Source organism: Aphis gossypii, chromosome 1, assembly GCF_020184175.1.
Source record: "Aphis gossypii isolate Hap1 chromosome 1, ASM2018417v2, whole genome shotgun sequence".
Classification (NCBI taxonomy): Eukaryota; Metazoa; Arthropoda; class Insecta; order Hemiptera; family Aphididae; genus Aphis; species Aphis gossypii.
Genome location: NC_065530.1, coordinates 72,542,566 through 72,554,815, shown reverse-complemented (window position 1 = coordinate 72,554,815; position 12,250 = coordinate 72,542,566). Strand labels below are relative to the sequence as shown.

The 12,250-nt window shown below is 27.7% G+C and overlaps 1 non-coding gene across 1 annotated transcript; it reads right to left on the bottom strand.

The window, feature by feature from the left end:
• Positions 1–3,268: 3,268 nt before the first annotated feature.
• Positions 3,269–3,462, bottom strand: LOC114124688 (U2 spliceosomal RNA). Its single transcript, XR_003592468.1, has one exon. It is a non-coding gene; the product is annotated as a U2 spliceosomal RNA (small nuclear RNA).
• Between the last annotated feature and the right edge of the window lie 8,788 nt (positions 3,463–12,250).

The following is a 12,250-nucleotide window of genomic DNA, read 5'->3' as shown; positions in this document are numbered from 1 at the left end:
TTGACGCGTTGTATCGAATGATACACACGTAAAACATATTTCGGCATTTAGAAGCTCTATCAATAAATTAGAGATTAAATTAGTTAGCGCGTTTCAGATTTATTTTTCAATTAGAAATGAATAATGAGAACCTACGTAAAAAAATGTATAATTTAATAGATAATTCGAATTCAATGGACTAATCGAGAGCCACTAAATCTTGTTTAAGAGACAATTATTATTGTTGTCCATTGTCTATAATTATTAGCTCACTTGCTTACTAGGTAGATTTTTTTTTATTATTATTGATCTTTTAAGCCCGGCAACTTTGGCCCTTAAATTTTTGTAGATTATTGCTGTGAGTGAAGGTACGGTTGGTTATGAGTTTATGACAAGTGTATGCGTAGCAAGGTTTTTACCACTATAATTCCCGAGTGGTTACCCGACCGGGAACTAGTAGAAAGGTTGGTACCTATACTTACTTTCAATCAAATTGCGTGATTAATATAGCAGGTACCGCGCGAAGCTAAGTCACATTAGGTTAATTGATTGATTAAATATTAAATGTTTGATTATGTAACTCGGCATAAGTAGGTACCTATAATAATTTTAAAATTTTAAAACGAGAAAATATTTAATTTTCAATTACTAATAAGTGGGTACAACTACCTTATAATAGATATATACATGGACGCCTATTGAGGAGCCGTAGAGCGGGAGGCAAGATTGAAAACTTGGCCCCTCCTGCGCAAAAAAATCTTATGAACTTGCACTTCAATAAGTATGGCATATTTACATTTATATATTATTGTATGTGAAAATAACATTAAATCTTTTATTAATCTTTATTATCCTAGATTTGAGATTTTTTTTTTTTGACCCCCCCCCTAAAATATTACCTATGGACCTATGAATAGGTGCCACTCAAGCCAGGTAGGTAAATCTAAAATCTTTGTGCGATGGACTATGGAGTATGGACTAAAAGCTCTTAGTGTAATATTATATTATGTACCAAAATATTGTATGTTCGAGCAAGCATTAAAATTACACGCGACAAAGATGACTAATTTTCCATTAATGTCATCGATCAGCTGGTTAAACAGATATTTTATTATTGCTATTTCAGGTTAATTATTTTAACGAATGAATCTATGAGGTTATTAAATAAATAAATAAATTACTCAGCATATAAGAAGTCTTTACAAAAATAACATAATACCTATAGGCTATAGGCAATAGTTACTCTCCATCTCTGTACAGTAAAATACCATTGCATTCTTACAACGACCAAAACTCACGCTGTCACGCCGCTCACGATTTACTAATAAGACGTTTTATACAAATATTACTCAATAATAAAAATGTTTTAGTTGATTGAGTATAGTAAATATTACCTAACTGAATGGATAAAGTATGTATAGACAGAATCCCGCATGGCTACATAAAATAGTCATATATAAATAAAGCTGTTCAATAATATCTATTAAAATAAATGCCAGAATTTTAAGCTATACATTTTAAACCTATATTAATAATCAAATTGTATCTTAATAATAATATTTATAACTATATCCACACAAAACGGAGAACTTACACAGTTACCCCTTGAATTCAAGAAAAATAATATTAATTTAAAATTTAATAAATATAATATTATTACGATAATACGATGTTTTGCCTAATGACATAGATAGACGTCATAAAATTAAATTGCTTATAACTGCATTAGGATAAAATGAGTTAAAAAAACTAAACAAAGAAGTATACAATTCTTATTAATTGATAATAAATAATAAACCTATTTGATTATATTATATTTAATTTTCTATTTTTTTTTTACACTTAGATATTAAAATTTATTTTAATTAACTATAATATACCAATACAAAAATTAATTATATAAATAATAGCATATTTATATTTATATATAGGTAATTATGTATGTTGAAATAACATTACATCTTTATTTTGTTGCTAAATTTGAGATTTTTATTCACCCCCCCCCCACAATTAAAATGTTAGGTACCTTTGGACGTCAAGTACCTACCTATATGTATAATACATATTGTGTATATAATAATTAATAAGGGTATACCCACAATAAAATATGTAGGTAGTATAATAATATGAAAGACGATCAAATATTGTGTATTTAATAACTTCACGGCTACCTATAGGCTATAGCAAAAAATAGTCAGTCATACGATTAGTAAGCAGTAGATCGAAGATATACCTATTATATGAAAATTGAATTGAAACAAGTGATGTTATCTAATGCCAAATTTTATAACCACACGTATACGCGAATTATATTAAATTCGTTTTTTGTAAATTAGAATAAGTAAAACAACTCGTTTTGTTTGAATACAAACGATCAATTATATCTAATAGGTCGCTCGTAATATATTTACATACATACCAATATTATAATGCTTAACAAAATATAAGTGAGCGATTGGATACAAATTCGATACGTGGCGTATACTAATTCATTTATGCTAATTCTGCTAGTTTATATTGGTAATAGAATAACAACAACATTCTAAGAACAACGTTGATGAAAATAAAAACGATCTATAGTTAAAAATTATAGGAAATTAAATGAAAACTTCAAAAATATACAGCGGTATTAATTACTGTAAAACGTATAAGCATTTAATTATTAATATATTATCATCAATATACTTATACATTAAGTATATGTTTTCTCTCTCAGACCAACTCGCATCATTTCAAATTTAGGTTCGAAAGAAACAGTTTTGTGATGTATCATAGAAATTTACCTTATTATTAAATGAATAAGAATATGTCTAGGGAACTTCACAGACTTAATTGAAAGTTAATTATATTGGAATTTTAAAATTATAATGCACTCACTTTAAAATGACTAAACCTATGTATATAGTAAAGTTTAACCTATTATTAAAATAGATATAATAAATTAATATGTTTATAACTAATTTATAATTAAAGTAAAGTTAAAAATTGCAGAACTAGTTCTATAAAATGTCTTACAATAAAACTGTTATGGCGATGAATGATGATTGATGATACATCAAATATAACGCAAACGGTTCCGTCATAGTTTATGGACCAAAATGATTAACCAAATATTCACAATAGAAAAAAATATTTTAGACAGATCAATATCGTTTTTAATTTTTCGATATCGAAACTACAAAAATAGTTATCAACTTTGAAAAACACAAAATAAAGGATTTTGAAACGATTAAATCTTTAATCCTCCTGTGAATAACAAAATTGGTGAAATAAAAATTGAGCTTATTGTATTGTATGGGTCGATCCCGGATGTACTGCAACTCCGGGCCAACCCGCGGTGGAGCAGAAGCAAGCCCCTAATCTCCACCATTATTCAAAAAATTAGTTTAACATTTGAACCACTTTGTAAGTGGTTTATCAGATGTTAAGCTGATAAGAACAGATACTACACATTTGATCTTAGCCATTAGGCCGAGAAGCGATACTTACAATTTGTAAAACACTCAACTATATAGAACATCTTGCGCTATTGACGTGTCGAGGTTCATACTAAACGTATAATCGTTAACAAGTGATTAGTATTTTTTTAAGTGCGAATAGCCTCATTAACTATTACTCTGTTATAATTAATTCAGTACTAATTTATTTTAATAACGACGTTGTTGTGTCGTTAGCGTTTTGTCTAGTTTAAATTGCGATCGTCATTGTACGTACAAAACCGATGAGTTTGTACGCGCCATCTATCGGTCGTACCATGCAACCAACTTATATGTACTGACAATTGCATCTGCTTTACAATATTGAAGTGTTTCAAACAACCAGATAAATAAACTTTTTGAAATTGTTCAGAGCTGATAAAATATAATTTACTTTTATAATTAATTAATGCTAAAATTATTACATTTTTAATTTTCAACACGATGACAAATAATATTCTTGACTTAGAATATAACTAACTTTTTATGGATTTCTAGTTATTAATTTATTATTTTTAAAGTTATACTAAGAGAAATTAAATTAAATTTACTGAACATTTTAAAACAATGATATAAAATATACTTATGAATAATAGCAAAACAGTATCTTAACTATTAAGTTTTAAAATGAGTTATCATAAATCCGAATTTATCTGGTTGTCTCGCAAAAATTTGAATATCAATATTATTTTTATTAAATTTTCGTTGTAAGTAGGTATTTGTGTCTAGTATTTATTTATTATGTTTGCATAATAATTATATTTTCTCTTATCTTAATATTAACTAAAAACATTTTCGCTAATTCGTTTAAGCTAAAATGACTTCTAACCGTATTCTAATTATTAAAACCCAATTAAAGATTATGAGTGATGACCCACTAACCTCAAACACCAACGAAGCCACCTATCCATTTGATTTTGTCACCATATTTATTAAGTTTCTTCCGTACATCGAACATGAATCATCAATAACGAGAGCTTATTATAAGTTTGAAAATATATATTAAATATATCTAGGTAGTTTTTTTCAGGAAAAACGTTTTGTGTGGAATATAATTATGCTTAATACTAAACGTATATACAATTTTTATTTATCCGCAGCCTGTATATGGATAATACGGCAATACATAATTATAGCTATTGCAACACGCCAACAGTGCAAGACCAGTTTTGATTATGTGCTGTATTAATTACCTTCAAATCCGCACCAATTTAGAGTACCATCATACGTACATACATCGATAATATTATTTGTATTATATATATATATATATATAAAGACAATGGAGAATAAATATCATGTGTTAAATAAGATGTTATACATTGTATCTGAGTCCACGTGGCACGTGTGTATAAGCGAAGGTCTAATACAGCGGTTCTCAAACTGCACTCCGCGAAGCTTTAGGGTTCTGTAGTATGATTAGACTTGAATGGTTTTGTGAACCATCGAATTAAACATTATTAGTTGCGTTGTACTGATCATCACGATTTATTATTTATTTTAATTTTTAAATTAAAATTAATATTTTAGAGTTATACGTTAACCATACACGTTTTAAATACAATTACCGTAAGACATAAAAAATCGATCTTTAATAAATTCAAAAATATCTGCAATGTAATAATTAATTATAAATGTCACTAATATTCTCTCGAAAAATAACGAATGAATTTGAATTGCTGAAATTCAGCTAACTTTTAACGGAGAGTCTGGACTCTGGAGAGTTGGGTAAATATCGAACGTTATTAATATATAATTATTACAGAAATAATTAGTAAGTACACACTGCACACGTGTAGGTAATGTATTTTAAATATTTTATACATCGACACATCGATACAAACATAAAACGTATATACTGATCCGTAATCGTAAATTATATATTTAATCGCTGAATAAAACGTCATTGTAATCACAATTTATTATTATTATTTATATTACATTTTGTACAGAAATCAACGTTTTAAAACTCACATGCACGATACACCATAATATTTAAATATTTGCAATGTAGCGGTACGTTCTTGGGGATTTCCCGGAAACCGGACCTGAACGGATAATATATAATATTAATATATTATTATCGAATAGGTTGGCATATCTCGTATACGACAGGATACCTACCTACATGGTTGAAACTCGCGACGACTAGTAAAATCGTATAAATTATCATATTATACATATAGGTATATTATGATGAATTTATGTATATGTATAAATTTATAATAGGTATACTATGTACGGCTGTGATGGTCTGTAACTAGTTTACGATCGTTGGACGGGAGGAGAATAAATAGTTGTGCGAATTTGAATATTATTCAAATGCGAAATGCGATTGTGCACCGTTCCCTTTAAAATCGGTTGTAAATCACGAAGTATCGTTTCCGATCTAGAGATTTCCTACAACATGTATAGTGTGTTGTGTGTGTTTATGTAATATGTACGGTATGCAGAAAATGTTTGTAGTTACTTTTATAGATTTTTGATCAATAGTTAACTCCCGAGTGCCGACCTCTGCAGATCCGACCACTTCGAAGTTCAAATACCTGCATACCTTAGTATTCGCTGTAACAGAAGGTGTGCGCCGTGCGAATTTCCGTTATTTGCTATGATATAATATTATACAAATATTTATTTTATTGTTTCAATAAAATTTTGTTCGGCAGTAATTTTAGCAGTGCCAGATTAAGATCATTAGGAGGGGCGGAGGTCATGGTTAAAATAACATAATAACGTTCGGTGGACGGTGGTTCACGTTGAGAATAAGCTAATAAAACCTGAGGTTAACCTACGTGGCAACATTCGAATTGCTTACACAAAAATAATAATAATAAAAGATCTAATTAAAATAATCGCATGCCATTTCTTAAAGGATCTGTCCGCATTTAGTGCCGTATACAATTTTTCTTACCATACACTTGTGTGTACAACTTAAATTTTTTTTTTTGGACTTCTAATTTTTCAAAAACGACATTTATCTTCCCTCTTTAAATAACCTAATTGTTAAAAAAAATATATCTGTATTCGATAACTTTGGTAAGTATAATATAGTACCTAATTACTATTTTATTTAATTAACATCGCACGTAAGATTTTACTTTACGAATAAAGTCACCCAAAAGGAACATTTCATTCTAATTTAATCTTAATTTAGTGATTTAAAGTAGTAATTAAAAAACAGGTAAATTTATGACTAAGCATTTTATATATTTTTTATAAATCAATAAAATTAAATATTTAAAAAAAATTCCAAAATATAAATAAGTTTTGATAAGTAAAATTTATAATTTTAATATGAATTCAACCCATATCAAACAAAAAAATCTACTAAAACTTTTTTTGTAATACAATTGTGTACTGCACGTTGAATGTGAATAGGTACGTCGGAACGCGTAGAAAAGATAAAAAATATAAAACACAATAGCAAGATTTCGATAAGATAGGACAAGCAAACCTGATAAAATATTTTCAGACAGACTTAGATATCGTTATATCGGGATATTAAATAATATATTATATTCGATATGACCAGATGAATATTGATGAATATTTTCATATTAGGAGGAGAATTTGACGGTCTTAAATCCTTCTTTAAAATATTTTCAAATCCCCCCGTTACAGGGCGCTACATCAGCTATTATAATGTAGAACATAAGTACGCGTATAAGTCGATGCCTTAATTCTTTTAATTAGCAGTTCCCAAATTGTGTATCGCGAGCACTTTCCGAGGGCACCATCATGACTCATAAAAATGTAATTATAATTTATTGTAATTTTTATTAATCAATAATAACTACATAAATCCCGTATAATATATAATACGTAGCTAAATTTAATACTCGTATTTTTCATTATTTTTTTTTACGTATAAAAATGTATTAGATTGAAGTCGAGATTGAAGTATTTCTTCTAAAGGTTTATTGAAGTTACAAAGGATTCTTTAAGGATGTAAATTATAAAACTGTACAGTTTGTCTTTTCATATATTTAAATTAAAATATTTAAAATTACAAATAGGTAGGTACCTATTTAAATAATTAGATACGCTCTTTTTCTTAGGTTCTAAGATTCATATAGAAAACTATAATCTATAGCAATGATTCCCAACCTCTTCTATCATACGCCCACTTTTTTAGGTTTTCAAAAATCTCACACCCTTTTCCTATAAATTAAAAAAAATGATCACCTTTTTTTTATATAGGTACCTAACAAATAAACTATTCAATATTTTGAATGACTACTTTTTTATTGATGATAATAATTATAAAATATGAAAAATACTTAGTAAATAATATAATGGAATAATCAATTAATGTGAATAATTATAGTTATAAATTAGTATAGAATATAAATAATAGTATAAATAATAGAATATATTATAATGATAAATTGTTCGATACACGCAATATTTATCAACATAGGTTCCCGATAACCGGTCATTATTAATTTTTAATTTTTTCAAATAAAAATAATTCAATACATAAAATTTTACCTCGTAATGACTGCTTGCGTCTCCCCGGCAATGTTTATACGACAACCCGGGGGTGGGGGAGCTCCCCAAAGATTGGAATACTCTAATCTATAATATTTATATTTTATATTTATAAATAGCAGTGTAGTACAAATTTCGTGTTTCGGAATTTGTTTGATGTAGCAGATTGCGTAAGGTCTTATCGTGACACAAAGCCACCTCCTCGCCCCATCGTAACAGCAATTTTGCAACGCGATATTTCGATGACCGTCATCAGTGAATCATCCGGTTACCGCAGGTATTTCATGTTCGATCCATCATATCCGTAGGATTTAAGATCAAAATTTAATATAATATTATTATTACGCGATATTATTATTAAATTATGTCATCGGTGTTTATGAAGGTCGAGCACTCACTCTCAGAATTTAACGAATTTTTAGGTACATCGGCAAGTCAAGGTCGTTGTCATTGTGTGATCGGCGTTTGGACACGCATTATATTATTTTAAATTAAATTAAAACGATATAAAATGACACACTCCACTACTCCAGTACCTCATTGCCGCCACGTGTATCGTCGACCAGAATCCGTCGTCTGATAAATTGCATCAGGTGCAGCGATTCACGCCGCTCTCAAAAATCCCCGCTCTTTATTAATTTCTATCAAACACAATATTATGAACAGTAATTGGTACGGGCGTAAGTACCAGTAATATACGTATTTTATAACACAAAATAAATTAATAATATTATGCGGCTCATGATGACATATAATATAAATGACAAATGTATATGTATCACAGAATTATCCTACCTAGACACCTAGTCATATATATATTATTATCTATCAATAACACTTTCATTGGTACAATAGGTACATACAACATATTATAATAATAGTATTATAGCGGTTCATGCACTCTTGACGTGGTTGTATTTTTCTTTCCCAACATAAATACTTATTTTAAGTATACGAGGACGATGAAATAATACATTACGCGTTTTTTACATGTTTTACATGAACCGCCGTCACACATAGGTTATGTATATATATATATAATATATAAATACCTACTATTATATAACTATATATCATATATGTAATATTCGACATAATATTATATTGTGTGTATAGTTCTTTGTACATAATTATTATGTACATATTATGTGTATAAGCCGCCTTCCCCCTCTCCTGAAATTCAATGCAGCATCGATCGGTTTCCGATAATGTAATATTACCGTATTGTATTATTTGGAACAATCGATGTGCAATAGCAAACACCTAAATATAGGATTAATATGCCTTGCTATCTTATAGTATAATTATTGTAGGTATAATGTATATATTATATGGGTGTAAAACCTCAAAGGAGCTAAACCTAAAATTATGTGCAAATTTCAAATTTTCTTAAAACAAAAACAGTACAGTACTTTAATGTATTTGTTGAGAAAATACAATATGTATTATTAAAATTACGAAAAAATTATACAATTGCAAAAGTTTTGAAAGACAAGTCAATATACCTAACTATATTTTATTTCGTGTCTAATTGCTATAACACAATAGGGTATTAGATACCTTTCATACTAAACGTTGTGCACAACTGCAGTATAAAAAAAATTATATATATAGTATTTACTTATATTATATAAATATATACTGTATATTATGTATAAATGTATAATGTCTATATCTTTGATCAGAATATAAAATAATAATTAGTTTAAATGTTTTAATTTTTAATTTAACATAGGTACTTATTGAATTATTATAATAATAAATTTATAATTCCTCATCTCAATAAATTGGGAGTACAGAAATGGAAGACGATAGTTTAAGACAGAATGAAGTGAAAGGAAATTGTGATGGCGGGAAAAACTCTCAAAGAGTACCTACATATTAAATGCAAGCAAAATAAGAAGAAGAAGAAGAAGAAAAAGAAAATAATTTTAAACATAATTTATAATACTATTATAATGATTTAATGCTTTACTAAAAACCAAACTAAATAAGTTTTATCGAATTCAATAGGTTTAATTTAAGTTCTAAAAACTAATCTAATAATAATCTGAATTTCTTGGCGGTTTTTATAGCTGATGAATCCATATTTTTTCCTAAATACAATCTTTTTTACAAGTTTACAACCTTGACTTCTATTTAGTAATTAACAGGTTGTGATTTCCGAAAAGAAAATTGTTGCAACAAAAGGCTCAATTATTTCTATCAAAATTTTTAAATTTATTTTAAACTGGTATACCAACCTAATGACACCAATAGGCAAAAGTTTATAAGTATATTCTAATAATTTACTAAGCTGGATCAGCTTTCAACCCTTTATATCTGTGCAGCCATTCAATAAAGACAGGTATATAACTAATTATCGAATTTTATAAATTGACTTATAATTCGCAAACTCTTGCCAACTATAGAATATGTTTTTGTGCCTGTTAAGACTTTTTGCAGGGTTAGCATTCTGGTTTTTAACATAATTTATACCAATAAATTTGTATAGACAAAACCAGACAATTTTATTAGGACAGGCCAAGTAATATAAATAAAAAAATTTTAAGTTTTTAATTTTAATTTTAAATTATTCTACTAACTACTTAGTCAGTATAATACTATATGATATCCAGCAAGTATTAGATCAAGCCATGGCCTGACGCCTGACTCACCTAATCCATAGTTTCGCCTGTGTTTGTTGGTGAGTGCATTAATTCATATACTTTATAAATTAAGTTTATTTTTTATGTTAAATAGTGTGATGTGTGAATACCGTAATATATTTTATGTATAAAAAAACATAGCCATTGTAAGCACTGTCCATGAAAAAGAACCATAATTTCTATTCAAAATGATGAACTTCAAACATAAAAAAAAAAATCTATCAATAATTACGCGTTATTATATTTTAATACGTATAATTTGTATAACTATACACTAGCTCATGCTTTCGAAAGTTTCGTGTCCATTATGTACAATTTTAAAGGTATACTAAGTATTAAGTATTTAGGTCCATCAGTTATACTACCTACTGTTGCTTACTATTATAATATATTCTTTTAGATTATCGTTTCAAATATTGTAATTTTCTCAGTCTTGTCGTAATTCTCTAAAATGAATCAATTTTATAAGCAGTTGATGATGTATACAGCTTAGGGCGTTTTAATCGACCAACTTAATGGATTATTTATAAATATATACTACGATACATACTCGTATTTTCACTTTGTACTTAATAGCTAATACCTACAGTAATAACAAAATGTATTTGATTAACATCACGTTTATAGGTAAGTGACTTTACGAGTCAACAGTTGCGATTTCAGTTCATTACAATATAAATAATACAGGTAGTACACGACGAGTAATTTACATTTTAAGAGTAGATATAGATATAATAATATAGTCATCGTATATCGTCGTATAGATTCTATACTAGGTCAATTATTTAAGTACTAGGTACTTGGCACTACACACCTAAGTAGGTATATTTGGTATATAATAACAATAACGGATAATTTTCATTTTGATGAACACCCGTTATAACTTATAAATATATACGTATAGGTTTTTAAAATGTTTTGGACGGAATGTACGCAAGCATATGTCACGGTTTAACTGTAAAATTTTAATTTGATTACAACTAAGGATATTATTCTTCATTTAGAACTTATTTGCAGGTAAATTATTATGTTTCCCATTTATTAATTCAAAATTAATAATAATTTTATTAATTTTTAACAATATCTTTTCCCAGTAATGAAAAAGTACTCGTATATAATTTACTACAATAATTTTGATCAATCTTAAAAAGATTTCCGCTATTAGTTATTACTATAGGCCTTTGGGAATTGGACCGTAATAAGCCATTTTTTTAAAAAAAAGACTTAAAGTAATTGGGTTGCTAAAACTATACACTTATAATAAATAGACCCAGAGCTCAGGGTATTATATTTTAATACATTTTAGATTTAAAATTATTTAATATTATATGTACATAATTTATTATTAATTTGCCATACATCTAAATCACACACGAAATTTTATTCCAAATAGCCGTCTTATCAAAAGGTAAAAAAAAAAAACGAATAAATTATCTAATTTAAATGATATAGAATTATCAGTTTCAACAATGGCTAAGGTTAATATATAAAAAAAAAATGGACAGATAGCTAAAGCGTAATTATTTATGTACTAAGTTTATGAAACTTTGTGATCATATAAGTTGCATTTTGCATACCTACTATAAAATTCACATTTGAGTATTTCAGTAGGTAAGTATCGAGTGTCAAATAAAAAATATTGTTGGATTTCCCTCT